This window comes from Triticum urartu, chromosome 1A (assembly GCF_056163025.1).
Source record: "Triticum urartu cultivar PI428250 chromosome 1A, HENAU_Tu73, whole genome shotgun sequence".
Classification (NCBI taxonomy): Eukaryota; Viridiplantae; Streptophyta; class Magnoliopsida; order Poales; family Poaceae; genus Triticum; species Triticum urartu.
Window position 1 is genome coordinate 263,188,674 of NC_141873.1, and position 15,612 is coordinate 263,204,285.

The following is a 15,612-nucleotide window of genomic DNA, read 5'->3' on the forward strand; positions in this document are numbered from 1 at the left end:
GTTTTTTCTCGGTTCTTATTATTAGCGGATGTTCGTCCGTACGTTCGTTTAAACGAATGGTTTTCGCTCGTTAGTTACAGCTAACGAACGCTTGTTTGTTAGTCTGTTCGTCAGGTTTCTTTTATCGGATTTATCTATGATTATTTTCGATCGCGATTTGTGATCCGATCTTAGTTTCTGTTTTTCTTTTCGCTCGTTAGTCAGAATCAGGCAATTCAAGCGCCTAGATCTTTGTCTCGAGACCCTCTTTCTGTTTAATTAACTTAAACAAGATTTTGGTACTATACAATTTGACCTTAGTTCAGATTAGTAAATGGATCTTGTTTCTTTCGCCGTTTGAGTTTCGTTGCTTCGTTTGATTCGATTCTTTTTGCAAACCAGAGTTCTTAAGTTGAACTTTCTGGTCAACCTCTCTTATTTGAGTTTTGCTTGTGCATCCTTGCTTGTTGCTTATGTATGCTATTGTTTGTTTGCAATAGAATTCCCAGAGTGCGAAGCGTGTTACTACGAGTCCCTAGGATTCGCGGATCGTCAGCAAGGCAAGTAACACATTGATCATACTCTTTTCATACCCAATTTTTATGCATTAGTTCCAATCCTCAAACATTGCATGATTAGGATGTCATTAACTTGTGGGTTGGGAAGTAGTTATTGAGGTAGAACCTATTGCCCTGTTACTATCAAACCCTTGGGAGTTACTTCTACGCGTTGCTTATATTGCTATGCTATGCTCGTAGACGTGGTTTGGGTTTGAGTGAAATCCATGACAGATGTGAGATTGTTAATTAATGGTTCAACTTAAGGTGGCAACTTAAATAAACATCTGGGTGGATTGAGGCATCTGGGAAACCCAGTGTTGTCTGTTTTTTGGAAATCCCGGGGTACCCGTGTGATCTTCCTAAGGACCGCCACCCAGGCTCAAAGGGAACTGAGATGATTCATGCTAGAAACTTCCGTGTGCAGCCACAAGCTATTATGGGCTCTAGCATAGTTGAGTAAGTTATGCGAAGCTCTTGAAGAGGTGGATCAGCAGCTAGTGGGTTTTGTAGGTTTGGTATGGTCTACCCGGAGTAGAGAGTTAATGTTTCTGAAAGACTATGTCTCGGTCATCCGTTTCTCAAACACCATGTAGTGCGAGAAATTCAACGGAGGCGATCGAGTCTTGTGGGGAAAAGTGCACAAACCTCTGCAGAGTGTACAATCTAATCATGGTTAGCCGTGCCCCCAGTTATGGACAGTCTTGAGTATCTAGTACTTGGGTTATCACATGTATCTCATCACTTTTAATTAATATTGTTGGGTTGTTAACTACTTCAATTGGGATTGATATGGGGGTACCTTCTTAATGTTTCAACCACCATGATAGTTAAATTTAAATCTATTCCTTTGTTGTAGGGAAAAATTGGCTTTTCGCAAAAACTATAACCATAGAGCTTTCCACCAGCCAAATATGCATGTAGTGATAGCATTATTCCGTTCATGCTCTACTGTGTTATGTTGCCAGCATATTCCATGTGATGACCCGTTTTCGGGCTGCAACGTATTATGTTGCAGACATTTCAGACGAGGAGTAATGTTCGTTAGGTCGTTGCCGTGTAGCTCAGCTATGCCGTTGGAGTTGATGGACTCACTTTATCTTCCAAGCCTTCCGCTGTTATCGTATTAGATGGCCTTAAGCCATATTATTGTAGTAAGTTCTCTCTTGAGACATTCGATGTAATAAGTGTGTGATTGCTACTCTGTTATAAATCCTTCGAGTACTGTGTGTGTCAGCATTACCGATCCAGGGATGACACTGAAGCACAGAGACTTGACCGTTTGAGGTCGGGTCGCTACAGCTGGTCAATGGTTTATTCTTATTTAATCTCGAACGTGATGTTACACATATTCATAGTGTGAATGCCAAAAGATGTAAGGTTGATAATGATAGTCCCACATACTTGTGGCACTGCCGCGTTGATCACATCGGTGTCAAATGCATGAAGAAACTCCATGCAGATGGACTTTTGGAGTCTCTTGATTATGAATCATTTGACACGTGCGAACCATGCCTCATGGAAAAAATGACCAAGACTCCGTTCTCCGGAACAATGGAGCAAGCAACAACCTTATTGGAAATTATACATACTGATGTGTGCGGTCCAATGAGCGTTGAGGCTCGCGGTGGTTATCGCTATGCTCTCACCCTCACGGATGACTTAAGTAGATATGGGTATGTCTACTTAATGAAACACAAGTCTGAGACCTTTGAAAAGTTCAAGGAATTTCAGAGTGAGGTTGAGAATCAATGTGACAGGAAAATCAAGTTCTTACGATCAGATCGTTGGGGAGAATATTTGAGCCACGAATTTGGCACACACTTAAGGAAATGTGGAATTGTTTCGCAACTCACGCCGCCTGGAACACCTCAGCATAATGGTGTGTCCGAACGTCGTAACCGCACTCTATTGGATATGGTGCAATCTATGATGTCTCTTACCGATCTACCGCTATCATTTTGGGGTTATGCTATAGAGACTGCCGCATTCACTTTAAATAGGGCTCCGTCGAAATCCATTGAGACGACACCGTATGAATTGTGGTTTGGGAAGAAACCTAAGCTGCCGTTTCTGAAAGTTTGCGGATGCGATTCTTATGTCAAGAAACTTCAACCTGAAAAGCTCGAACCCAAATCGAAAAAATGTGTCTTCATAGGATAACCTAAGGAAACTATTGGGTATACCTTCTACCTCAGATCCGAAGGCAAGATCTTTGTTTCCAAGAATGGATCCTTTCTAGAGAAAGAGTTTCTCTCGAAAGAAGTAAGTGGGAGGAAAGTAGAACTTGATGAAGTATTGCCTCTTGAACCGGAGAGTAGCGCAGCTCAAGAAAATGTTTCTGTGGTGCCTGCACCGACTAGAGAGGAAGTTAATGATGATGATCATGAAACTTCAGATCAAGTTGCTACTGAACTTCGTAGGTCCACAAGGACACGTTCCGCACCAGAGTGGCACGGCAACCCTGTCCTGGAAATCATGTTGTTAGACAATGGTGAACCTTCAAACTATGAAGAAGCAATGGCGGGCCCGGATTCTGACAAATGGCTTGAAGCCATGAAATCCGAGATAGGATCCATGTATGAAAACGAAGTATGGACTTTGACTGACTTGCCTGATGATCAGCGAGCCATAGAAAATAAATGGATCTTTAAGAAGAAGACAGACGCGGATGGTAATGTAACCATCTATAAGGCTCGGCTTGTCGCTAAGGGTTATCGACAAGTTCAAGGGGTTGACTACGATGAGACTTTATCACCCGTAGCGAAGCTGAAGTCCGTCCAAATCATGTTAGCATTTGCCGCATTCTATGATTATGAGATATGGCAAATGGACGTCAAAATGACATTCCTTAATGGTTTCCTTAAGGAAGAACTGTATATGATGCAGCCAGAAGGTTTTGTCGATCCTAATAATGCTAACAAGGTGTGCAAGCTCCAATGCTCAATCTATGGGCTGGTGCAAGCATCTCGGAGTTGGAACATTCGATTTGATGAGATGATCAAAGCATTTGGGTTTACGCAGACTTATGGAGAAGCCTGTGTTTACAAGAAAGTGAGTGGGAGCTCTGTAGCATTTCTCATATTATATGTGGATGACATACTATTGATGGGAAATGATATAGAATTCTTGGAAAGCATAAAGGCCTAATTGAATAAGTGTTTTTCAATGAAGGACCTTGGAGAAGCTGCTTATATATTAGGCATCAAGATCTATAGAGATAGATTGAGACGCCTCATTGGTCTTTCACAAAGCACGTACCTTGACAAGATATTGAAGAAGTTCAATATGGATCAGTCCAAGAAGGGGTTCTTGCCTGTATTGCAAGGTGTGAGATTGAGCACGGCTCAATGCCCGACCATGGCAGAAGATAGAGAAAAGATGAGTGTCATCCCCTATGCCTCGGCCATAGGGTCTACTATGTATGCCATGCTGTGTACCAGACCTGATGTAAACCTTGTCGTAAGTTTGGTAGGAAGGTACCAAAGTAATCCCGGCATGGAACACTGGACAGCGGTCAAGAATATCCTGAAGTACCTGAAAAGGACTAAGGATATGTTTCTCATTTATGGAGGTGACGAAGAGCTCGTCGTAAAGGGTTACGTCGATGCTAGCTTTGACACAGATCTGGATGACTCCAAGTCACAAACCGGATACGTGTATATTTTGAATGGTGGGGCAGTCAGCTAGTGCAGTTGCAAGCAAAGCATCGTGGCGGGATCTACATGTGAAGCAGAGTACATTGCAGCCTCGGAGGCAGCACATGAAGCAATCTGGATGAAGGAGTTCATTATCGACCTAGGAGTTATTCCTAATGCGTCAGGCCCGATGACTCTCTTCTGTGACAACACTGGAGCCATTGCCCTTGCCAAGGAGCCCAGGTTTCACAAGAAGACCAGGCATATCAAGCGTCGCTTCAACTCCATTCGTGAAAATGTTCAAGATGGAGACATAGAGATTTGTAAAGTGCATACGGACCTGAATGTCGCAGATCCGTTGACTAAACCTCTTCCACGAGCAAAACATGATCAACACCAGAACTCTATGGGTGTTCGATTCATCAGAATGTAACTAGAATATTGACTCTAGTGCAAGTGGGAGACTATTGGAAATATGCCCTAGAGGCAATAATAAAATGGTTATTATTATATTTCCTTGTTCATGATAATTGTCTATTGTTCATGCTATAATTGTGTTATCCAGAAATCGTAATACATGTGTGAATACATAGACCACAACATGTCCCTAGTGAGCCTCTAGTTGACTAGCTCGTTGATCAATAGATGGTTACGGTTTCCTGACCATGGACATTGGATGTCGTTGATAACGGGATCACATCATTAGGAGAATGATGTGATGGACAAGGCCCAATCCTAAGCCTAGCACAAGATCGTGTAGTTCGTATGCTAAAGCTTTTCTAATGCCAAGTATCTTTTCCTTAGACCATGAGATTGTGCAACTCCCAGATACCGTAGGAATGCTTTGGGTGTGCCAAACGTCACAACGTAACTGGGTGTCTATAAAGGTGCACTATGGGTATCTTCGAAAGTATTTGTTGGGTTGGCACGAATTGAGACTGGGATTTGTCACTCCATATGACGGAGAGGTATCTCTGGGCCCACTCGGTAAGACATCATCGTAATGAGATCAATGTGACTAAGGGGTTGGTCACGTGATGATGTGTTACAGAATGAGTAAAGAGACTTGCCGTACGAGATTGAACAAGGTATCGGTATACCGACAATCGAATCTCGGGCAAGTGCTATACTGGTAGACAAAGGGAATCGTATACGGGATTGATTGAATCCTTGACATGTGGGAGCCAACATGGGTATCCAGATCCCGCTGTTGGTTATTGGCTGGAGAGATGTCTCGGTCATGTCTGCATAGTTCCCGAACCCGTAGGGTCTACACACTTAAGGTTCGGTGACGCTAGAGTTATAATGGGAATTGTATGTGGTTACCGAAACTTGTTCAGAGTCCCGTATGAGATCCCGGACGTCACGGGGAGTTCCGGAATGGTCCGGAGGTGAAGATTTATATATGGGAAGTCCAGTTTCAGTCACCGGAAAGGTTTCGGGGTTTATCGGTATTGTACCGGGACCACAGAAGGGGTTCCGGGGGTCCACCGGGAGGGTCCATGAGGGAGTCCTGGATTAGGGGGCGTTCAGATAGCCGGACTATACCTTCAGCCGGACTCCTGGACTATGAAGATACAAGATTGAAGACTTTGTCCTGTGTCCAGGAGGGACCTTCCTTGGCGTGGAAGGCAAGCTTGGCGATACGGATATGTAGATCTCCTACCATTGTAACCGACTCTAACTAACCCTAACCCTATCCGGTGTCTATATAAACCAGAGGATTTTAGTCCGTAGGACAACATACACATCAACAATCATACCATAGGCTAGCTTCTAGGGTTTAGCCTCTTCGATCTCGTGGTAGATCTACTCTTGTACTACCCATATCATCAATATTAATCAAGCAGGACGTAGGGTTTTACCTCCATCGAGAGGGCCCGAACCTGGGTAAAACTTCGTGTCCCTTGCCTCCTGTTACCATCTGGCCTAGACGCACAGTTCGGGACCCCCTACCCGAGATCCGCCGGTTTTGACACCGACATTGGTGCTTTCATTGAGAGTTCCTCTGTGTCATCGCCATCAGGCTCGATGGCTCCTACGATCATCAATAGCGATGCAGTCCAGGGTGAGACCTTCCTCCCCGGACAGATCTTCGTTTTCGGCGGCTTCGCACTGCGGGCCAATTCACTTGGCCGTCTAGAGCAGATCGAAAGCTACGCCCCCGGCCGTCAGGTCAGATTTGGAAGTTTAAACTACACGGCTGACATCCGCGGGGACTTGATCTTCGACGGATTCGAGCCACTGCCGAGCGCGCCGCACTGTCACGACGAGCATGATCTAGCTTTGCCGCCGAACAGTGCCCTGGAGGCCGCACCCGCATCGGCTTCGACTCTTAATTCGGAGCCAACCGCGCTGATCGAGGATGGGTGGTTGGACGCCGCCTCGGGGGCTGCGATCCCAACGGCGATTGAGCCGAACACCAGCCCCGCACTCCGCGAGACTCATGATTCCAAGGAGTCGGACTCCTCTCCGGACTCCGAACCTTTCGCCCCTCTGCCAATCGAATCCGATTGGGCGCCGATCATGGAGTTTACTGCCGCAGACATCTTTCAGCACTCGCCCTTTGGTGATATTATAAAATCACTAAAGTCTGTCTCTTTATCAGGAGAGCCCTGGCCGGACTACGGTCAGCGATATTGGGATGCGGACGATGAAGAAATTCAAAGCCCACCCACCACCCACTTTGTAGCCACTGTCGGCGATTTAACCGACATGCTCGACTTCGACTCCGAAGACATCGACGGTATGGACGCCGATGAAGGAGATGATGAAGAACCAGTGCCTATTGGGCCCTAGAACGCCACCTCGTCATATGACGTATACATGGTGGACGCACCAAAAGATGACGACGAGGAGCGGAAGGAAGCACCAAAGGCTTGTTCCCTCGAAAAGCAGTCAAAGCGGCGACGCAAGCGCCACCCCAAATCCCGCCTCGACAGAAATAGCGATCACACAGACCCAGCGCTGGAGCAGGGCGAACCACTGCCGGACGACGGCAATCCGGATAATCAAACAGAACAAACAAACCCTATCAAGGATAATGGTCTGGACGACATAACGCCGGACAAACACCCGGAGCAACAGACTGCCCGTAAAAGTCTTGTTGCCACCGCGAGGAGCCTGAAAAAGCAGAAACAAAGGCTCAAGGCCACGCAAGACACACTCCAATTTAGATGGAGTGAAATACTCAGCACTGCAGCAAGGTACGGCGACAAAGGCCCCTCCAAAAGCTACCCAAAGCGGAAGCTGCTACCCGAATTCGATGAGGAGGCCTCAGAACCCCCACAACCAAATATCAAAGCAGCCACCTGTCCGGATAGACGACCCCTCTACCAACACAGAGCGGCATACAACGCCGCTCACAATACAATACGCAACCCATGCGAGGGCTCGCACCCAAAGGACGGCGCAACCAGATCCATCTATGGACCACGCAAGCACGCCCCAGCATACAATGCAACACAACAAGCATCCGAACAACGCGGTACACCCAGCTACAGGGGTGCTGCACACCCCCTATGTTTCACCGATGAGGTGCTGGACCATGAATTTCCAGAGGGATTCAAGCCCGTAAACATAGAGGCATACGACGGAACAACAGACCCCGGGGTCTGGATTGAGGACTACATCCTTCATATCCATATGGCTCGAGGAGATGATCTCCACGCCATCAAGTACCTACCCCTGAAACTCAAAGGGCCAACTCGTCACTGGCTCAAAGGCCTCCCCGAAAGCTCCATTGGAAGTTGGGAAGAGCTCGAAGACGCTTTTCGGGCAAATTTTCAAGGGACATATGTCCGACCTCCGGATGCGGACGATTTGAGTCATATAACTCAACAGCCCGGAGAGTCAGCCCGAAAGCTTTGGAACAGGTTTCTTATTAAAAAGAACCAGATTGTCAACTGTCCGGACGCCGAAGCCTTAGCAGCTTTCAAGCATAGCGTCCGTGACGAATGGCTCGCCAGACACCTCGGCCAAAATAAGCCGAGAACAATGGCCGCATTAACAAACCTCATGACCCGCTTTTGCGCGGGGGAGGACAGCTGGCTAGCCAGATGCAGCACCAATGACCCCAGTACATCTGAAGTTAGAGATGGAAACGGGAAATCACGACGCAACAGCAATAACAAACGCCGGAATAAAGAAGACAGCACGAAGGGCACGGCAGTAAATGCCGGATTCAAAAGCTCTCGGCTAGGTCAAAAGCCACCCCCTAAAGGCACCAGGGACGAACTGTCCAGCCTCAATAAAATTCTGGACCAAGTATGTCAGATTCATAGTACCGCTGGTAAATCTGCTAATCATACCCATAGAGAATGTTGGGTCTTCAAGCAGTCCGGCAAGCTCAACGCCGTACAGAAGGGGGAGGATACACCAAGTGAAGACGAGGACGAGCCCCCCAAGCAAGACATGGGGGAACAAAAGCAATTTCCAACAGAAGTCAAAACAGTAAACGTGTTACACGTAATCAAGGAAAAAAACAAGGCGGCACTCCCAGGAAAGTATACCCAAGTGCCTATCACCATGAAGTCCTGCCACTGGACATCTCAACCAATCACTTTAGACCATCGCGATTACTCAGCAGGTATCCGACACGCAGGATGGGCTGCCCTGGTATTAGACCCAGTAATTGGCGGATATCACTTCATAAGGGTCTTGATGGACGGCGGCAGTAGCCTAAACCTAATATATCAGGATACAATCCGCGGGATGGGGCTAGACCCAACACAAATTCGCCATAGCAATACTACCTTTAAAGGAGTAACGCCAGGCCCAGGGGCTCATTGTACGGGCTCCCTCCTCCTGTAAGTTACATTCGGCTCCCCCGATAACTTCCGTCGCGAGCATTTAACTTTCCACATCGCTCCGTTTCAAAGTGGCTACCAAGCACTGCTCGGACGCAAAGCTTTCGCTCGCTTTAATGCAATACCACACTATGCCTCCCTCACACTCAAGATGCCCGGTCCACGTGGCATCATTACAGTGCACGGAAATATCAAGCGATCTCTGCGCGCCAAAGAGAGTGAGGCTGCCTTGGCCGCAGCACACTAAAGGAGCCCGGACAAACGAAAGCATCCAATAGGTCGTCAAGACCTCAGATACAACTAATCATGTCCGGCGCCGCTATTTATACGGAAATAAGTGGTCACACCCCTATTTGTCAATACAAGGGGCTCAACGCGCGCAGACAAGTGGCAATTTCTTATCATCTTGAACTATACATGGTTTCTTTAAAAAATATCCTTTTGCACGACAACTTTTTCACTTAACTTCCTCTCTTTTACAGACGATCATCATGCTACACCCGTCCAAGATACGGCACAACAGAGACACAGGCGCAGACGTGCAGCAGGGACCCGCTCCAAGGATTCTTTTTAGATTAAGACCCTGCGTAAACCTTTTTTACTGTCTCTTGTTGATACATATCCACCGTTGAGAAGGATGCTGACGTCTTGGCATGTGGCCACGCCAGAACAATGCACGTACCTAGACACACGGGGCTTCTTACAAAGGCCACTATTTAGGCCCGGTTTATACCATAAAGACCGAATACCTTAGGGAGTATTCGGCGTCGCGAGTTTGGCCCTATATGCATTAGCTCCGAATCATTGTCTTTGGTCAAATGTTGGGTTTGCCCGGCTCCTGTGTTTTGGTGCCTTACGTTCCGCCTTGCCGGCTAAGGTAGCACCAGGAGAACTACTCGATTGTGCCCTGGTTCATCCGGACGAGCACCTCAGTAGAGAAAGCCGAAAACTGGCTATCATGATATAGCGTGAGACTGGTCAACCACTCGATGACATGTGGGAATGTTAGAATTCCTCCGCCTTAACGAAGGGCCGTTTCCCGGCCAGGCATGTACGCACCCCGATATCGGGAGAGTGCGGAGCCACCAGGGGCTATCTAGTAGCCCCACTCTCAAACTCCTATGGCTAAGTGAAAGTGCTAAAGCATTATAGTCCGGTTGCCTCGCTCGCTCCGCTATCACCTCCTTAATAGGACCAAGACGTTGGGTTAAGTGTGAATGCGTGTTTTTGCGAGCACCTCCGCATTATATGCATGAGGGTTGAAGCCGACGGCTGCAATCTTTCAGGTTATACACATGTATACATAAACGGCCGCCCAGGAGGCATCATATTACTTTCAGGCAAAAGTATAAAAATAGCCTTATAAAAATTTATAAAAGCATTTCGCTTAAAATGAGATTACATATCACTCAAACATAATATTTTTTGAGCACTGGGTCTCTATCAAACGGGCACCCTCAAGAACTTCTTCAAACTAGTGCTCGACAGCCTTTCGACCTATAGCCGAATCCCGCGTTGCAACATTGGTAGCATCCATCTCCGCCCAATATGCCTTAACACGGGCAAAGGCCATCCGTGCGCCCTCTATGCACGCCGACCTCGTCATCGCATCAATGTGCGACACCACATCAAGGACCTGCTGCACCAAGCTGAAATAGTTGTTTGGTTTTGACCTTCCCGGCCACAGCTGATCCACAACAGACCTCATAGAGAGTCCGGACAACCTGTTTAGTTCGGCCCATTCGGCTAATTGGTCGGTCAATGAAAGTGGACGCTCGGGAGAATGGAATTGTCTCCAAAACAACCGGTCTACTCCACGATCTGTCTGACCCTGGAAGTACTTGGCCGCATCGGCAGCGCTCACCGCCAAATCCATATACACATCCTCCGAACTCCACAGCCGATCCAGAGGGGCATACCGTGGATCACCGAATTTCCTCCGCAACATAAAGGATTTCCCAGCTACAATATCCCCGGCTTCCCGCAGCTCCTCCTTCTTTTCCCTCATAGCAGAGCGAAGATCCTTTTTTGTCATAGCAGCCTTTCAAGGTCCGATGCCTTCGCTTGGTTTTCTTTTTCAAGAACCCGGCAACGGTCGGCGGCGGCTTTTAATTCTATAGCCATCTTGGCCATCTTGTCTCGGGTCTCGCCATGCGCGGCCTTCTCGGCTTGCAACTCTTCGGCCACCTTCACAGCAGCCGCATTGCCCAACCTCGCTTGTTCCTTGGATCGGGCAAGTTCTGCCCGCAAGGCTTCAACAGTGGCAGCTCCATCTGCAGTCACAATATATTAAAGATACTGGCATCATGCTGCTCTTCCTATTGTGGCGTCTACCAGATAATGACACTTACCCTGTGCCTCGTCAAGCCTTTTGTTAACAAGCTCGATGTCGGCGTCTGCCGCATCCAACTGCCGTTCTAAATGGGCAAACTCGCTAGTCCGGCTAGCCACTGGAGCTTCCATCACCTGCACATAGAGGCAGTATGGTTATTACCTGGGAATATGATCCTCTGTTCGTCGTCATTTCCGACAACAACCAGAGTCTCAGGGGCTACTATCTACACAGGGCACACCTAGCATGTGCAGGACTATCATACATTCTTGTACGTACCTCAAAGCCTGTCAGTAGACTCATAAAAGCTTCATGCAATCCGCTTTAGGCGGACGATATTCTCTCCATCACCGTATTCATCAGCACACGGTGTTCATCTGAGATGGCCGCTCGCCCCACCAACTCCCTTAGAACATCCGATCGCACACTAGACGGTGCCGGACTCTTTTGTCTGCTCTCTTTGGGAGCCGGACGTTGGGAGCTTCGGGGGTCAACGGGATTATCTTCTAGCCTCACCGGACTCGGAGAGGCCCTCCGCGACGACACTTCAGGGTCGCCCGCTTCTGGAGCGGAGGAGTCCGGAGGAGGCGTTTCGCTCTCCATCATCTCTGGAAGAAGATCCCCCGAAGATGAGCTCATTTGAGAGGGGCTAAGGCCCGAACTGCGAAAATATATGCAGTGGTTATCTTCTCAGAAGAAAAATATGGCATATCTGTACTATTAAAGTATTTTGGGTCACTTACGACTCGCGGGAGAATTGATCCCCCCGCGGACTTTGTGCGGCAACGGCGCCCCCCAAAGTAGGACCCTCTGTGGGAGACTTCTTCTCCCGTTTGGAAGCTTCGGCTTCCGAATCCCCGGGCGCAGTCCTTTTCCTCTTCTGGTCGCCTTCCCTCATGGAGACGCTCGCTCCCTCGGCTAGAATGGGCAGCGTTGGGGGCCCGCATCCGCCCGCATTATCCTCCACAGTATCTTCCTTCAAGGGCTCCGGGCAAGGTGCGGTCTAGAGCATCTTTTCCAATACCGGATTTTCCAAACCCTCAGTGAGGGGGGCCGAACACCGAATCAACTTCGCCTTTGTTAGCCAGTCCTGGTCAAAAAGCAAACTCTCAGAAATAACTTCGTAACAAAGGAGAGATAGTATGTTCGGCCGGAAGATGCCTTACTTGTTCGGCGGTGCGGTTACTACTCAGGCCCACGTCCTCGGAGATTTCCGGACACTCCACCTGAGGTCCGAAGAATGACTTGTACATCTCCTCGTGCGTCAGGCCGAGAAAACTTTGAATGACGCGCGGTCCCTCGGGATTGAACTCCCATAGGCGAAGAGGCCGGCGTTTGTAAGGCTGGACTTGACGAACCAGCATAACTTGTATTACCGCGACCAAACTGAAATCTCCATTGAAGAGATCTCGAATGCGGGTTTGCAGTATAGGCACGTCCTTGGCTGGCCCCCAGCTCAGACCTCTGCTGATCCATGACATCAGTTGTGATGGAGGGCCCGAGCGGAAAACAGGGGCGGCCGCCCACTTGGCACTTCTAGGAGCCGTGATGTAGAACCACTCCTGTTGCCACAATTCAGACACCTCTGGGATGGAACCTTTGGGCCACAGAGCTCCCGTCATCTTGCGTATTGAGGCACCTCCACATGTTGCATGTTGCCCCTCGATCATCTTCGGCTTCACTTCAAAGGTCTTGAGCCAGAGGCCAAAGTGAGGGGTGACCCGGAGGAAGGCCTCGCACACGACAATGAATGTCGTGATATGAAGAAAGGAGTCCGGAGCTAGATTATGGAAGTCTAGCCCGTAATAAAACATCAGACCCCTGACGAACAGATCCAAAGCAAGGCCTAGACCTCGGAGGAAGTGGGAGACGAACACGACGTTCTCGTTGGGTTCGGGGGTGGGAACGGCCTGCCCTTGGGGAGGCAGCCGATGCAAAATCTCGGCGGTCAGATATCTGGCCTCCCTCAACTTCTTGATGTCTTCTTCCGTGACGGAGGAAGGCATCCATCGGCCTTGAAGGCTAGATCCGGACATGAATGGAGGTTCGGAGCACCTGACCTGAACTTCGGGCGTTTGGGCTTGAGGTGGGGGAAGGATTCGATTGAGCACGGGAGGGAAAAATAAAAGCCTTGTCCCCTTTATAAAGAGGTGAATATCAAGCGTCCTCTCCGTGTCCATTTGGACTTGCCTATAATCTAGGAGTCCTAGAAGCGGTTGGGTTACCCACGCCTGTATTGATGAGAATCCCGGGATAAGGGGACACGATCTCTGCTTTAACAAGACGTGCCAAGGAAACCGCCTCGCATAACGCGCTGAGGTGGGATAATAAAACGACTCGGATAAAGGCTTGGCTGTGGTGTGACACGCTACGGAATACGTCAGCAGATTAGATTAGTGTAAATATTATTCTCTCTATGGCAATATGTGGAAACTTATTTTGCAGAGCCGAACACTATCTTCGTGTTCAAAACCTTCTATGAAGTACTTGGAGGAGGAACCCGCCTTGCAATGCCGAAGACAATCTGCGCGCCGGACTCGTCATCATTGAAGCCTGGTTCAGGGGCTACTAAGGGAGTCCTAGATTAGGGGGTGTTCGGATAGCCAGACTATACCTTCAGCCGGACTCCTGGACTATGAAGATACAAGATTGAAGACTTCGTCCCGTGTCCGGGAGGGACCTTCCTTGGCGTGGAAGGAAAGCTTGGCGATACGGATATGTAGATCTCCTACCATTGTAACCGACTCTATGTAACCCTAACCCTATCCGGTGTCTATATAAACCGGAGGGTTTAGTCCGTAGGACAACATACACATCAACAATCATACCATAGGCTATCTTCTAGGGTTTAGCCTCTTCGATCTCGTGGTAGATCTACTCTTGTACTACCCATATCATCAATATTAATCAAGCAGGACGTAGGGTTTTACCTCCATCGAGAGGGCCCGAACCTGGGTAAAACTTCGTGTCCCTTGCCTCCTGTTACCATCCGACCTAGACGCATAGTTCGGGACCCCCTACCCGAGATCCGCCGGTTTTGACACCGACAGTCCACCTGCCCCGAAGGACCTAATGGGCTATAGTTGGGGTGGGAACCAGCCCCTTAGTGGGCTGGTGCGCCCCCAAGGGCCCAAGGCGCCTAGGGTTGGAAATCCTAGGGGGCCACTGCCCCCCCGGGGGGGGGGCGCCCCCCCTAGTTGGAAACCCTAAGGGGGACGCTGCCCCCCCGAGGGGCCGGCCCCCTCTCCCCTTCCCCCTATAAATAGTGGGGGTGGTGGGTGGGCAACCGCACCCCTTCTCCTGGTGCAGCCCTTCCCCCTTCCTACTCCTTCTCCTCCTCCGTAGCGCTTAGCGAAGTTCTGCCGGAGAACCATGAGCTCCACCGCCACCACGTCGTCGTGCTGCCGGAGCTCTCCCTCAACTTCTCCTCCCCCTTGCTGGATCAAGAAGGAGGATACATCCTCGGGCTGTACGTGTGTTGAACGCGGAGGCCCCGTCGTTCGATGCTTACATCGGAATCAACCGCGATCTAAATCACTACGAGTACGACTCCTTCATCCGCGTTCTTGTAACGCTTCCGCATCGCGATCTTCAAAGGTATGAAGATGCACTCCCCTCTCTTTGCTAGTAAACTCCATAGATTGATCTTGGTGATGCATAGAAATTTTTTAATTTCTGCAACGATCCCCAACAAAGAAATTATGCTGAAAAAAGCAAAAAGCATTGGGAATAGCTCTGGCAATAATTTCAAGAATCAGATGAGTGGTGGGGCTTGTCAGCATAATGTTGGTGAAGACAGAAGCAGAAATGACAGGTTTAGCAGACAGGTTTGTGGGAAATGCAAAGATCCAAGACACCTCACCTGAGACCGCAAAGTTGGTCATTGTTTGATCTGTGGTAGAGATAATCACATCACTGGAGACTGTAACATGTTGAAACACATGAAACAAGTGCCCAAATATGTTGGATATGCTGCAAAGGGTTTAAGAGTGTTGTTGGTGTTGGAAATATTCCCTGGAGGCAATAATAAAGTGGTTATTATTATATTTCCGTGTTCATGATAATTGTCTATTGTTCGTGCTACAATTGTATTAACCGGAAACCGTAATACATGTGTGAATACATAGATCGTAATATGTACCTAGTAAGCCTCTAGTTGACTAGCTCGTTGATCAATAGATGGTCATGGTTTCCTAACCATGGACATTGGATGTCATTGATAACGGGATCACATCATTAGGAGAATGATGTGATGGACAAGACCCAATCCTAAGCGTAGCACAAGATCGTGTAGTTCG